The sequence below is a fragment of the Triticum aestivum genome, chromosome 4A (genome assembly GCF_018294505.1).
Source record: "Triticum aestivum cultivar Chinese Spring chromosome 4A, IWGSC CS RefSeq v2.1, whole genome shotgun sequence".
NCBI classification, from domain to species: domain Eukaryota; kingdom Viridiplantae; phylum Streptophyta; class Magnoliopsida; order Poales; family Poaceae; genus Triticum; species Triticum aestivum.
Genome location: NC_057803.1, coordinates 456,086,996 through 456,103,124, shown reverse-complemented (window position 1 = coordinate 456,103,124; position 16,129 = coordinate 456,086,996).

Below are 16,129 nucleotides of genomic sequence, written 5' to 3'. Positions count from 1 at the left end.
ACTTGCCGGTAACGAGATTGAGCTAGGTATTGAGATACCGACGATCGAATCTCGGGCAAATAACATACCCATAACAAAGAGAACAACGTACGTTGTTATGCGGTTTGACCGATAAAGATCTTCGTAGAATATGTAGGAACCAATATGAGCATCTAGGTTACGCTATTGGTTATTGACCGGAGACATGTCTCGGTCATGTCTACATAGTTCTCGAACCCGTAGTGTTGGGGAACGTAGTAATTTCAAAAATTTTCCTACGCACACGCAAGATCATGGTGATGCATAGCAACGAGAGGGGAGATTATGATCTACGTACCCTTGTAGATCGCAACGGAAGCGTTGACACAACATAGAGGAAGTAGTTGTACATCTTCTTCCCGATCCGACCGATCCAAGCACCGTTACTCCGGCACCTCCGAGTTCTTAGCACACGTACAGCTCGATGACGCTCCCCGGGCTCCGATCCAGCAAAGCTTCGGGGATGAGTTCCATCAGCACAACGGCGTGGTGACGATGATGATGTTCTACCGACGCAGGGCTTCGCCTAAGCACTACAACGATATGACCGAGGTAGAATATGGTGGCAGGGGGCACCGCACACGGCTAAGGAACGATCACGAGGATCAACTTGTGTGTTCTAGGGTGCCCCCTGCCTCCGTATATAAAGGATCCAAGGGGGGGTGCGGCCGGCCATAGGAGGCGCGCAGGAGGAGTCCTACTCCTACTGGGAGTAGGACTCTCCTCCCCGTTCCTTGTCCAACCAGGAGAGGTGGAGGGAGAATAGGAAAGGGGGGGCGCCGCCCCTCCCTCCTTGTCCAATTCGGACTAGGGGAAGAGGGGGCGCGCGGCCTGCCCTGGCAGCCCCTTCCTCTTCTCCACATTAGGCCCATGAGGCCCATTAACCCCCCGGGGGGTTCCGGTAACCCCCGGTGCTCCGGTTTTATTCGAAACTTCTCCGGAACCCTTCCGGTGTCCGAATATAGTCATCCAATATATCAATCTTTACGTCTCGACCATTCTGAGACTCCTCGTCATGTCCATGATCACATTCGGGACTCCGAACTAACTTCGGTACATCAAAATGCATAAAATCATAATAACTGTCATCGTAACGTTAAGCATGCGGACCCTACGGTTCGAGAACATTGCAGACATGACTGAGACAAATCTCCGGTCAATAACCAATAGTGGGACCTGGATGCCCATATTGGCTCCTACATATTCTACGAAGATCTTTATCGGTCAGACCGCATAACAACATACGTTGTTCCCTTTGTCATCAGTATGTTACTTGCCCGAGATTCGATCGTCGGTATCCAATACCTAGTTCAAGCTCGTTACCGGCAAGTCTCTTTACTCGTTCCGTAATACATCATCTCACAACTAACATATTAGTTGTAATTCTTTCAAGGCTTATGTGATGTGCATTACCGAGAGGGCCCAGAGATACCTCTCCGACAATTGGAGTGACAAATCCTAATCTCGAAATACGCCAACCCAACATCTACCTTTGGAGACACCTGTAATGCTCCTTTATAATCACCCAGTTACGTTGTGACGTTTGGTAGCACCCAAAGTGTTCCTCCGGCAAACGGGAGTTGCATAATCTCATAGTCATAGGAACATGTATAAGTCATGAAGAAAGCAATAGAAACATACTAAACGATCGGGTGCTAAGCTAATGGAATGGGTCATGTCAATCAGATCATTCAACTAATGATGTGATCCCGTTAATCAAATGACAACTCCTTTGTCTATGGTTAGGAAACATAACCATCTTTGATTAACGAGCTAGTCAAGTAGAGGCATACTAGTGACACTCTGTTTGTCTATGTATTCACACATGTATCATGTTTCCGGTTAATACAGTTCTAGCATGAATAATAAACATTTATCATGAAATAAGGAAATAAATAATAACTTTATTATTGCCTCTAGGGCATATTTCCTTCAGTCTCCCACTTGCACTAGAGTCAATAATCTAGATTACACAGTAATGATTCTAACACCCATGGAGCCTTGGTGCTGATCATGTTTTGCTCGTGGAAGAGGCTTAGTCAACGGGTCTGCAACATTCAGATCTGTATGTATCTTGCAAATCTCTATGTGTCCCACCTGGACTAGATCCCGGATGGAATTGAAGCGTCTCTTGATGTGCTTGGTTCTCTTGTGAAATCTGGATTCCTTTGCCAAGGCAATTGCACCAGTATTGTCACAAAAGATTTTCATTGGACCCGATGCACTAGGTATGACACCTAGATCAGATATGAACTCCTTCATCCAGACTCCTTCATTTGCTACTTCCGAAGCAGCTATGTACTCCACTTCACATGTAGATCCCGCTAAGACGCTTTGTTTAGAACTGCACCAACTGATAGCTCCACCGTTTAATGTAAACACGTATCCAGTTTGCGATTTAGAATCGTCCGAATCAGTGTCAAAGCTTGCATCAACGTAACCGTTTATGATGAGCTCTTTGTCACCTCCATATACGAGAAACATATCCTTAGTCCTTTTTAGGTACTTCAGGATGTTGTTGACCGATGTCCAGTGATCCACTCATGGATTACTTTGGTACCTCCCTGCTAAACTTATAGCAAGGCACACATCAGGTCTGGTACACAACATTGCATACATGATAGAGCGTATGGCTGAAGCATAGGGAACATCTTTCATTTTCTCTCTATCTTCTGCAGTGGTCGGGCATTGAGTCTTACTCAACTTCACACCTTGCAATACAGGCAAGAATCCTTTCTTTGCTTGATCCATTTTGAACTTCTTCAAAATCTTGTCAAGGTATGTGCTTTGTGAAAGTCCAATTAGGCGTCTTGATCTATCTCTATAGATCTTAATGCCTAATATGTAAGCAGCTTCACCGAGGTCTTTCATTGAAAAACTCTTATTCAAGTATCCCTTTATGCTATCCAGAAATTCTATATCATTTCCAATCAGTAATATGTCATCCACATATAATATCAGAAATGCTACAGAGCTCCCACTCACTTTCTTGTAAATACAGGCTTCTCCAAAAGTCTGTATAAAACCAAATGCTTTGATCACACTATCAAAGCGTTTATTCCAACTCCGAGAGGCTTGCACCAGTCCATAAATGGATCGCTGGAGCTTGCACACTTTGTTAGCTCCCTTTGGATCGACAAAACCTTCTGGTTGCATCATATACAACTCTTCTTCCAGAAATCCATTCAGGAATGCAGTTTTGACATCCATCTGCCAAATTTCATAATCATAAAATGCGGCAATTGCTAACATTCGGACAGACTTAAGCATCGCTACGGGTGAGAAGGTCTCATCGTAGTCAATCCCTTGAACTTGCCGAAAACCTTTTGCGACAAGTCGAGCTTTGTAGACAGTAATATTACCGTCAGCGTCAGTCTTCTTCTTGAAGATCCATTTATTCTCAATTGCTTGCCGATCATCGGGCAAGTCAACCAAAGTCCATACTTTGTTCTCATACATGGATCCCATCTCAGATTTCATGGCTTCAAGCCATTTTGCGGAATCTGGGCTCACCATCGCTTCTTCATAGTTCGTAGGTTCATCATGATCTAGTAGCATGACTTCCAGAACAGGATTACCGTACCACTCTGGCGCGGATCTCACTCTGGTTGATCTACGAGGTTCAGTAGTATCTTGATCTAAAGTTTCATGATCATCATCATTAGCTTCCTCACTAACTGGTGTAGGTGTCACTGAAACAGTTTTCTGTGATGTACTACTTTCCAATAAGGGAGCAGGTACAGTTACCTCGTCAAGTTCTACTTTCCTCCCACTCACTTCTTTCGAGAGAAACTCCTTCTCTAGAAAGGATCCATTCTTAGCAACGAATGTCTTGCCTTCGGATCTGTGATAGAAGGTGTACCCAACAGTCTCCTTTGGGTATCCTATGAAGACACATTTCTCCGATTTGGGTTCGAGCTTATCAGGTTGAAGCTTTTTCACATAAGCATCGCAGCCCCAAACTTTAAGAAACGACAACTTTGGTTTCTTACCAAACCATAGTTCATAAGGCGTCGTCTCAACGGATTTTGATGGTGCCCTATTTAACGTGAATGCGGCCGTCTCTAAAGCATAACCCCAAAACGATAGCGGTAAATCTGTAAGAGACATCATAGATCGCACCATATCTAATAAAGTACGATTACGACGTTCGGACACACCATTACGCTGTGGTGTTCCGGGTGGCGTGAGTTGCGAAACTATTCCACAATTTTTCAAATGTACACCAAACTCGTAACTCAAATATTCTCCTCCATGATCAGATCGTAGAAACTTTATTTTCTTGTTACGATGATTTTCAACTTCACTCTGAAATTCTTTGAACTTTGAAAATGTTTCAGACTTATGTTTCATTAAGTAGATATAACCATATCTGCTTAAATCATCTGTGAAGGTGAGAAAATAACGATATCCGCCACGAGCCTCAACATTCATCGGACCACATACATCTGTATGTATGATTTCCAACAAATATGTTGCTCTCTCCATAGTACCGGAGAACGGTGTTTTAGTCATCTTGCCCATGAGGCACGGTTCGCAAGTACCAAGTGATTCATAATCAAGTGGTTCCAAAAGTTCATCAGTATGGAGTTTCTTCATGCGCTTTACACCGATATGACCTAAACGGCAGTGCCACAAATAAGTTGCACTATCATTATCAACTCTGCATCTTTTGGCTTCAACATTATGAATATGTGTATCACTACTATCGAGATTCATCAAAAATAGACCACTCCTCAAAGGTGCATGACCATAAAAGATATTACTCATATAAATAGAACAACCATTATTCTCTGATTTAAATGAATAACCGTCTCGCATCAAACAAGATCCAGATATAATGTTCATGCTCAACGCTGGCACCAAATAACAATTATTTAGGTCTAATACTAATCCCGAAGGTAGATGTAGAGGTAGCGTGCCGACCGCGATCACATCGACTTTGGAACCATTTCCCACGCGCATCGTCACCTCGTCCTTTGCCAGTGTTCGCTTAATCCGTAGTCCCTGTTTTGAGTTGCAAATATTAGCAACAGAACCAGTATCAAATACCCAGGTGCTACTGCGAGCTCTAGTAAGGTACACATCAATAACATGTATATCACATATACCTTTGTTCACCTTGCCATCCTTCTTATCCGCCAAATACTTGGGGCAGTTCCGCTTCCAGTGACCAGTCTGCTTGCAGTAGAAGCACTCAGTTTCAGGCTTAGGTCCAGACTTGGGTTTCTTCTCTTGAGCAGCAACTTGTTTGCCGTTCTTCTTGAAGTTCCCCTTCTTCTTCCCTTTGCCCTTTTTCTTGAAACTAGTGGTCTTGTTGACCATCAACACTTGATGCTCCTTCTTGATTTCTACCTTCGCAGCTTTCATCATTGCGAAGAGCTCGGGAATAGTCTTATTCATCCCTTGCATATTATAGTTCATCACGAAGCTCTTGTAGCTTGGTGGCAGTGATTGGAGAATTCTGTCAATGACGCAATCATCTGGAAGATTAACTCCCAATTGAATCAAGTGATTATTATACCCAGACATTTTGAGTATATGCTCACTGACAGAACTGTTCTCCTCCATCTTGCAGCTATAGAACTTATTGGAGACTTCATATCTCTCAATCCGGGCATTTGCTTGAAATATTAACTTCAACTCCTGAAACATCTCATATGCTCCATGACGTTCAAAACGTCGTTGAAGTCCCGATTCTAAGCCGTAAAGCATGGCACACTGAACTATCGAGTAGTCATCAGCTTTGCTCTGCCAGACGTTCATAACATCTGGTGTTGCTCCAGCAGCAGGCCTGGCACCCAGCGGTGCTTCCAGGACGTAATTCTTATGTGCAGCAATGAGGATAATCCTCAAGTTACGGACCCAGTCCGTGTAATTGCTACCATCATCTTTCAACTTTGCTTTCTCAAGGAACACATTAAAATTCAATGGAACAACGGCACGAGCCATCTATCTACAATCAACATAAACAAGCAAGATACTATCAGGGACTAAGTTCATGATAAATTTAAGTTCAATTAATCATATTACTTAAGAACTCCCACTTAGATAGACATCCATCTAATCTTCTAAGTGATCACGTGATCCAAATCAACTAAACCATAACCGATCATCACGTGAAATGGATTAGTCTTCAATGGTGAACATCATTATGTTGATCATATCTACTATATGATTCACGCTCGACCTTTCGGTCTCCGTGTTCCGAGGCCATATCTGCATATGCTAGGCTCGTCAAGTATAACCCGAGTATTCTGTGTGTGCAAAACTGGCTTGCACCCGTTGTAGATGGACGTAGAGCTTATCAGACCCGATCATCACGTGGTGTCTGGGCACGACGAACTTTGGCAACGGTGCATACTCAGGGAGAACACTTCTTGATAATTCAGTGAGAGATCATCTTATAATGCTACCGTCAATCAAAGCAAGATAAGATGCATAAAAGATAAACATCACATGCAATCAATATAAGTGATATGATATGGCCATCATCATCTTGTGCCTGTGATCTCCATCTCCGAAGCACCGTCATGATCACCATCGTCAACGGCGCGACACCTTGATCTCCATCGTAGCATCGTTGTCGTCTCGCCAATCTTATGCTTCCACGACTATCGCTACCGCTTAGTGATAAAGTAAAGCATTACATCGCGATTGCATTTCATACAATAAAGCGACAACCATATGGCTCCTACCAGTTGTCGATAACTCGGTTACAAAACATGATCATCTCATACAATAAAATTTAGCATCATGTCTTGACCATATCACATCACAACATGCCCTGCAAAAACAAGTTAGACGTCCTCTACTTTGTTGTTGCAAGTTTTACGTGGCTGCTACGGGCTTAAGCAAGAACCAATCTCACCTACGCATCAAAACCACAACGATAGTTTGTCAAGTTGATGCTGTTTTAACCTTCGCAAGGACCGGGCGTAGCCACACTTGGTTCAACTAAAGTTGGAGAGACTGTCGCCCGCAAGCCACCTATGTGCAAAGCAAGTTGGGAGAACCGGTCTCGCGTAAGCGTACGCGTAATGTTGGTCTGGGTCGTCTCGTCCAACAATACCGCCGAACCAAAGTATGACATGCTGGTAGGCAGTATGACTTATATCGCCCACAACTCACTTGTGTTCTACTCGTGCATATAACATCAAACCATAAAACCTAGGCTCGGATGCCACTGTTGGGGAACATAGTAATTTCAAAATTTTCCTACACACATGCAAGATCATGGTGATGCATAGCAACGAGAGGGGAGAGTATGATCTACGTACCCTTGTAGATCGCAACGGAAGCATTGACACAACGTAGAGGAAGTAGTCGTACGTCTTCTTCCCGATCCGACCAATCCAAGCACCGTTACTCCGGCACCTCCGAGTTCTTAGCACACGTACAGCTCGATGACGCTCCCCGGGCTCCGATCCAGCAAAGCTTCAGGGATGAGTTCCGTCAGCACAAAGGCGTGGTGACGATGATGATGTTCTACCGACGCAGGGCTTCGCCTAAGCACTACAACGATATGACCGAGGTAGAATATGGTGGCAGGGGGCACCGCACACGGCTAAGGAACGATCACGAGGATCAACTTGTGTGTTCTAGGGTGCCCCCCTGCCTCCGTATATAAAGGATCCAAGGGGGGTGCGACCGGCCATAGGAGGCGCGCAGGAGGAGTCCTACTCCTACTGGGAGTAGGACTCCCCTCCCCGTTCCTTGTCCAACTAGGAGAGGTGGAGGGAGAATAGGAAAGGGGGGGCGGCGCCCCTCCCTCCTTGTCCAATTCGGACTAGGGGGAGAGGGGGCGCGCGGCCTGCCCTGGCAGCCCCTTCCTCTTCTCCACATTAGGCCCATGAGGCCCATTAAGCCCCCGGGGGGTTCCGGTAACCCCCCGGTGCTCCGATTTTATCCGAAACTTCTCCGGAACCCTTCCGGTGTCCGAATATAGTCATCCAATATATCAATCTTTCTGTCTCGACCATTCCGAGACTCCTCGTCATGTCCATGATCACATCCGGGACTCCAAACTAACTTCGGTACATCAAAATGCATAAACTCATAATAACTGTCATCGTAACGTTAAGCGTGCGGACCCTACGGTTCGAGAACAATGCAGACATGACTGAGACAAATCTCCGGTCAATAACCAATAGCGGGACCTGGATGCCCATATTGGCTCCTACATATTCTACGAAGATCTTTATCGGTCAGACCGCATAACAACATACGTTGTTCCCTTTATCATCGGTATGTTACTTGCCCGAGATTCGATCGTCGGTATCCAATACCTAGTTCAATCTCATTACCGGCAAGTCTCTTTACTCGTTCCGTAATACATCATCTCACAACTAACATATTAGTTGTAATGCTTGCAAGGCTTATGTGATGTGCATTACCGAGAGGGCCCAGAGATACCTCTCTGACAATTGGAGTGACAAATCCTAATCTCGAAATACGCCAACCCAACATGTACCTTTGGAGACACCTGTAATGCTCCTTTATAATCACCCAGTTACGTTGTGACGTTTGGTAGCACCCAAAGTGTTCCTCCGGCAAACCGGAGTTGCATAATCTCATAGTCATAGGAACATGTATAAGTCATGAAGAAAGCAATAGCAACATACTAAACGATCGGGTGCTAAGCTAATGGAATGGGTCATGTCAATCAGATCATTCAACTAATGATGTGATCCCGTTAATCAAATGACAACTCCTTTGTCTATGGTTAGGAAACATAACCATCTTTGATTAACGAGCTAGTCAAGTAGAGGCATACTAGTGACACTCTGTTTGTCTATGTATTCACACATGTATCATGTTTCCGGTTAATACAATTCTAGCATGAATAATAAACATTTATCATGAAATAAGGAAATAAATAATAACTTTATTATTGCCTCTAGGGCATATTTCCTTCACGTAGGGCCCGCACGCTTAAAGTTCTATGACGATCGGTATTATGAGTTTATATGTTTTGATGTACCGAAGGTAGTTCGGAGTCCCGGATGTGATCACGGACATGACGAGCAGTCTCGAAATGGTCGAGACATAAATATTGATATATTGGTTATTGATATATTGATATATTTGGACATCGGAAGAGTTCCGGGTGAAATCGGGATTTTACTGGAGTGCCGGAGGGGTTACCGGAACCCCCCGGGGGTTGATGGGCCTTGTTGGGCCTAGTGGAGAGAGAGAGGGGCCGGCCAGGGCAGGTCGCGCACTCCCTCCCCCTCTGGTTCGAATTGGACTAGGAAGGGGGGCGCCCTCCTTTCCTTCTCCCTCTCCCCCTTCCTTTCCCCTTCCTAGTAGGAGTAGGAAAGGGGGAGTCCTACTCCTACTAGGAGGAGGACTCCTCCTCCTGGCGCGCCCTACAGGGCCGGCCGGTCTCCCCCTTGCTCCTTTATATACGGGGGCAGGGGGGCACCCTAGAATACACAAGTTGATCATTGATCTCTCCCAGCCATGTGCGGTGCCCCCCTCCACCATAATCCACCTCGGTCATATCGTAGCGGTGCTTAGGCGAAGCCGTGTGTCGGTAACTTCATCAATATCGTCATCACGCCGTCATGCTGACGAAACTCTCCTTCGAGCTCTACTGGATCGTGAGTTCGCGGGACGTCACCGAGCTGAACGTGTGCTGAATACGGAGGTGCCGTACGTTCAGTACTGAGGATCAGTCGATCGTGAAGACGTACGACTACATCAACCGCGTTGTCATAACGCTTCCACTTTCGGTCTACGAGGGTATGTGGACACACTCTCCCCTCTCGTTGATATACATCACCATGATCTTGCGTGTTAGTAGGATTTTTTTTGAAATTACTACATTCCCCAACAGAGGACAGATGACGAAGGAGTGGCCCACAAGCCACCAAGGCGCGCCCTGGGGGTAGGCGCTCCTTGGTTCCCCGTGGGCCCCTCATGGCTCCGTTTGACCTAATTCCAGCTCTGTAAATTCTCTAAACTCGGGGAACCAACAGCAAGCCACCCAAAACACTTTTTCTTCCGCCGCAAACTTTTGTTCTCAAGAGATCTCATCTGGGGGCCTTTTCCGGCACTCTGTCAGAGGAGAAATTAAGCACGGAGTGGCTCTACATCAACCTTGCTGCCCTTCCGATGATGTGTGAATGGTTTACCACAGACCTACGGGTCCATAGTTAGTAGCTAGATGGCTTATCCTCTCTCTTTGATCTTAAATACAATGCTCTCCTCGATGTTCTTGGAGTTCTATTCGATGTAATTCTTTTTCTGGTGTGTTTATTGGGATCCGATGCATTGTGAGTTTATGATCAGATTATTCATGAATATTATTTGAGTCTTTGCTGCACTCTTTTATGCATGATTATTGCAACTTTGTATTTCTCTCTGATCTATCTGTTTGGTTCTGCCAACTAGATTGATTAATCTTGCAATGGGAGAGGTGCTTGTGATGGGTTCGATCTTGCGACGCTCAATATTTGAAAGAGAGAGGCACGACTGTCAAGCTACTTAATACAGAAACATGGCTGTAGAGACTCCATGCCCGTTCCTGTCATAGTTAAACATGCTACTGAAAACGTGCTTCTTATGGTTGAAAAAGCGTGCCTCTCGATGCTTCCCTTCCCTGCCTCACAAGGTAAAAGGTTAAAATTGACATTTGATAGTGTTGCAATACTTGCCCCCATATACCTCCAATTCCGAGGAACATAATGATAAATATTAAGGAAAATTAATGCGACAAAAGAAACCAGATTACAATTCTTAACAAAGTTCCTGACAACTTACACAAGAAAAAATAAGAAACTTTAGTCCACTGCTAAATAACTTCAACGTAGACAATGATCAGGGGCGATGCTCTATGCTTACTCCCCAACGACCTTCTCCCTGGGTTGCTGGGGGCGGAAATCCTCAATCTCCTTCTTCATCACCTCCACGACCTTCATGTCCTCCTCACGTTGCTTGACAGGAGCAACGGATTCCTCCACGAGCCGATCGCACTCGAGGAGGAGCTTCGCCTTCTCATCCATAAGTTCTACGATCATGGCATCCGTCTTCTTCACCTCGGCATCACTATCCTCGAAGAGCTTCTTCCAGTCTTGGATGACCTCCAACGCCTTCTCGAGATCAATGCGGAGCTTCACCTTGTCATTGATAAGTTCGTTAATGAGGTTGAACTCCTTCGAATCCGAGGCACGGGTCTGATCCCGCAGCTTATCAAGGTTTATTAACAAGGGACGCTCGGTCTGATCGCCTCTAGAACTGCCCCCTAATCCGCTAGAAGATACATCCTCATGTTGTTGGTATCCTGCTGTATGGGGTTTCTGTTGAAGTTCGCGAAGCAACCTAAGCCTAGCTCCAATTGACTTTGATCCAGTATCAGCAAGACACATCCCCATCATATTAGAAGGAACCTGAAAACAATAATTCACAACTAAATCAAGTATCAGGAAGAGAGAGAAAACACAAGAGGTAGAAGCAGAGTCAACTTACAAAGGAGGAACCCTCGCCAGCCCGGATCTCACTCCTGCATCTCGAAGCGACGCTCTGGAGTAATCTTCTTCTTCCTAGCCATGGCGGAGGGGGTCAGGAGAGAAAAGAGCAAGAGAAATGGATGGGTTGGCGGCGGGCAAAGGTAGGGCTGGGGGACACGGTCCCGCTTAAATAGCCAGACCTTGGCCTCGAGCGATGAGTCAGAGCTGCGTCACGCGGCGTTCACATCCCCACCAGAGAAGACGCTCGTCGGACCGTTGGGTTTCTGGAGCGACGCCACATGTCGTTCGTATCCCAACCAGAGGACACGCCCTTCAAACCGTTGGGTTTTCGGAGCGGCGCCATGTGGCGTTCACACACCCACAGGAGGGGACGCCTCGCATTCTCGTGGGGCTAACAACGTGACTGAGAACCAAGCAATCACACAAGCACGACACCGAGATTTGTTAACGGGGTTCACCGATATGGCTAAATCCCCGGAGCCGAACTACGTGCGCTCCTCCCCATGACACCGCCACAATACCGCATATTGGCCACATGGGCGCCGGGACACGCCGCCGGCTTCCCCTGCGTGCCTGTGCTATTATGTTGGCATAGATTACATCATGTGTCTAATCCCACTATATATGAGAGGCCTACGATACAAGTGTTCTGCTTGGACACAACTCTATATCCTGTCTACACATCGAACGACTCGAAGTTCAACTATAACCTACCTTGTATAATAATATTCGACAACAACTCTAACAGTGACTCCAGGGGATACACTTCCGTGCCACTCACAGTCAGTCGTGGCAGTGAAAACACATGGAGCATATAGGCACGAACTTGCCTCAAGTTCTACTAACATCGTGCCTCCTGCAGTGAAAATGTGTCACTGAAAACATCTGCAAAACACGGGCATGACTTCACGTCTGTGCGTCACGAGCCTTCACGTCTGTGCCTCCCTTTGCTTCACGCTCGGGCCTCTAGTACGTCACTGTTCGTGCCTGCACATAATATGCGACCATGCGTGTCACACCAATTGTTGAGTATATGTGTTACGTGCATATTGTGTATTGAGTCCGTCTTCTAGTTCCTTGTATAGTTAAGATTCGTGGACCATCTTTATACATCATATATATATACGTGCCTATGCACGAGAGCAATACATCGTGCAATCCTAATCTCCTACATTGTATCAATTTCCGGGTTCTAAGGGCATCTCTAGCCGCGCCCCCAGGAAGGCCTCCCCGGGCGATTTTTTCGTGCCGGCGCCGAAAAAACGGCCCAGTCGCGCCCCCAGGAGCCCGATTTTCACCGGCTTGGGCCGAAAACAGCGCCGGCGGACCCAGGCCGAACCCGGCGCGTTGGGGGGCGCCCGGGGGCGCCGGGGCGAGCTGTTTTGGCGCGAAAAAGATGCGGGCCAGCCGCGTCAGCGACTCGGCGCCTCGTCTTCCCCCAACGGCCTCGGTTCCCGCGTGGAATCAATGGCAAGGCTGCCGCCAGTCAGCCTTGCCATTGATTCCTCACGGGCAGCGCGTCACGGGACGGCGCGCCGACGCATCCCCTCCCTCGCACGCGTACACACGGGCGCGGCCCGGCTATAAAAGCCGGCGGCCTCCACTCGCCTGTGCCCACACCAGCCCCGCCCCTCGCCGCCGTCCACCCCCTCCCTCTCCCTGCCTCTCCCGAGCGCCGCCGTCCAGCCCCTCCCTCTACCTCTCCCGAGCCCGCCCAGCCCCGCCGTCGCCATGGCAGAACGCTTCCCCGGAGACGAGGCAGCGGCCAACGGCTTCGGCCGCCGTTCGCTCCGCGAACAGAAGTCCTGGCTCCTGTTCCAGGCGAACATCCCGGCGCCGCCGGACATGCGCGCCGGGCCAACGGGCTGGAGACTCAGCGCCGGGGGAGTGCCCATTCCCCCGTTGCCCGACGCCGTGGCGAAGCCGAAGTACTTCGCCGAGGAGGTCGAGATCGTGCGCGCGTCCCTCACCGACGCCCAACTCTCCCTCCCCCAGTACGCCGCTGACAACCACGTGGCTTGGGCGGCGTATTTCGAGCGCCGCCAGCAGCAGCGATTGGCGTCCACCAACGGCGCGCCGGTGGCCGGCGGCCGGCAGAACAGCGAGGGGCGCCACCTCTGGTGGGGCGTCCCCGGCCGCACACTCGAGGGCGTGCTCACGTACCTCGAGGGCAGCAACGACCCGCCATTGGCGTACCCCCGGCGAGGGTGGCCGCCCCGGCGCAGCACCGACGCGTCGGGCCATGGGCGCCATGGAGGTTCGGCGCTTCCTCTTCTTCCTCCTCATCACGCTCTTCTTCACACTCCTCCGGCTCTCCGGCGCTGCTCGGCGTCAAGGCCGAGCCCGCGGCGGAGACGCCGCTCGGCCGGCGCACTCGCAGCGCCGGCATCGTCATCAACGAGGGCGGCCGGCGCCCCTCCTCCTCGTCGGCTCCTCCGCGCTTCGTCAAGCCAAAGACGGAGCCGAGGCTGGCGCCGGTGAAGGCGGAGCCGGGGCTGGCGCCGGTGAAGGCGGAGTTCGACGACGACAATGCGACCCTCGAATGGGCGCGCCAGGACTCCATTGCGATGGAGAAGGCGCGCCGGAAGAAGGAAAAGGAGCGCCAGCGCGCCGCCCTACGCCGCTTCGAGGAGCGCCGACGCGGCCGCGAGGAAGGCGGGTCGTCGTCTTATGCGACAGCAACGACGACGACGACGACGACGACGCGCCGCCGCCTGTTCGCCATGGCCACGCCGGGCAGGGGTCCAGCAGGGGCACCCGCGTCAAGGAGGAGAAGGCCGACGACGGCGACGACTTCAGCCCCTTTTTTTTAGATTAGGTTAATGTAATGTTTGGACGAATTTCGCCGTAATTTGCCTTGTTTGGCCGAAATTTAACTAGTTTTTATCATAACTTCACTGAACGGTTCTTTTTTTTAAAATACGCGCCTGGGGCCGGCCCTGAGGGTCGACGGCTGGGGACCGACTCGCCCCAGGGTCATTTTTTGCGCCGGCTCACCCCAGGTGACGCTTTTAGACGCCCCCTGAAAGGCCAACGGCTGGAGATGCCCTAACCATAGCCTTCCACCACCGTCGCCGCCGCCTAGCCGCCACCGTTCGCGCGCCTCACGCGCTGGCCGCCGCTCGTCCGACTCCCTGTGCGCGTGTGCTCCTCCAGCCGCCCGCCCGCTAGCCTCCCGCCCGATCGTCTCGGCCCTGCCAGCTGCTTCCCGCCGGCGTCACTCGCCTCCCGCGTGCGTGCCCCCGCGCCGGCCGTCACGCACGCGCTCGCTCCTAGCCGCTGTTGGCCGTCCGCGCGCGCGACACATCTAGCCGCATCGCGCGCCCCATCCTGCCGCCAAGTCGCTGCTTCTTTTCTCCATCGTCAACATAATCAGCCGCTTTAGGCAATATGACATCGCGTCACATGCATGTGCATGCATCAGGGAGCTTTGGATCTTCTAAGCCCACAAGCACCGGATCCAGTACTCCACCGGCCACACCTACGGCATATAGCCCTGCTTCAGGAACTGCCATCCCGCTGCCGGTGCCCTACGGCGCGGCCCCGCCATCCCGTCCTGACTTGTCGCACGGCTCGGCTCCGCTGCCCCCGCTGGCGTACGTCGTCGCCCCACCGCTGGCGCTCTCCAGCCAGTCCGTCGTGGCCCTGCCGCTGGCGCCGTCTCTGCCGGTCGACCCCTTGCTGTTGCGCAGGGCGTTCGACGCGCCCGTGTCCGGGGCTCCCAAGTACTGGTGGAGGTCGTCAGCAGGCCAACACTCACCTGTTGGGCAGCATCTAGACGGCGCCCAGCATCTGCAGCATCTGTCAGCGGATCAACAAGTTTTTCTGGCGGGCCATCCGGCCTATCCGGCACCGCAGTCGCAGTCAGGGTTGCTTCCCATACCGTCAGGAGAGTACCCACCACCGCTGCCGAGCGGTGGCTACGGCCTCCCCATGGCGTCTCCGTCCACCTCGTCGGCCCTGCCGCCGGCACCTTGGGACCCGATGCTCCTTCCCGCACTACATGTCGCTCCTACGCCGAACAACTACACCAGAGGTGATGATTGATACATGGACACCGGTGCTACGGCTCACATGTTTGCTCATCCTGGTAATCTTGCCTCCTTCACTCCCGTCACCACCGACCGCCGCATCATTGTCGGCGACGGTTCCACACTCCCTATCACACATGTCGGGCACACTTCTTTCCCTTCCAATTCCATGCCTACTACTTTGTCTAACATACTTGTGTCACCTCATATTATTAAGAATCTTGTTTCCGTTCGTCGTTTAACTCGTGAAAATCCTGTTACTGTTGAATTTGATGAGCTTGGGTTTTGTGTCAAGGACGCTCGAACCAGGATGGTACTTCACTGATGTGACAGCCTCAACGAGCTCTATCCGGTGCATTCGCCGTCCACCTCCACCACCGCACCGGTTGCTCTCTTCCCCGGCATCGATCTTTGGCACACTCATTTGGGCCATCCCAACCCCGTCACCCTTCATCATATTCTTAGGAGTTTCAGTTTCAGTTGCCATAAGATAGAGGATCACACCTATCATGCTTGTCGTCTCGGCAAACATGTTCGCCTCCCGTTTAATAACTCCATCACCGTTGCTTCTTTTCCTTTTTAGTTGATTCATAGCGATGTGTGGAC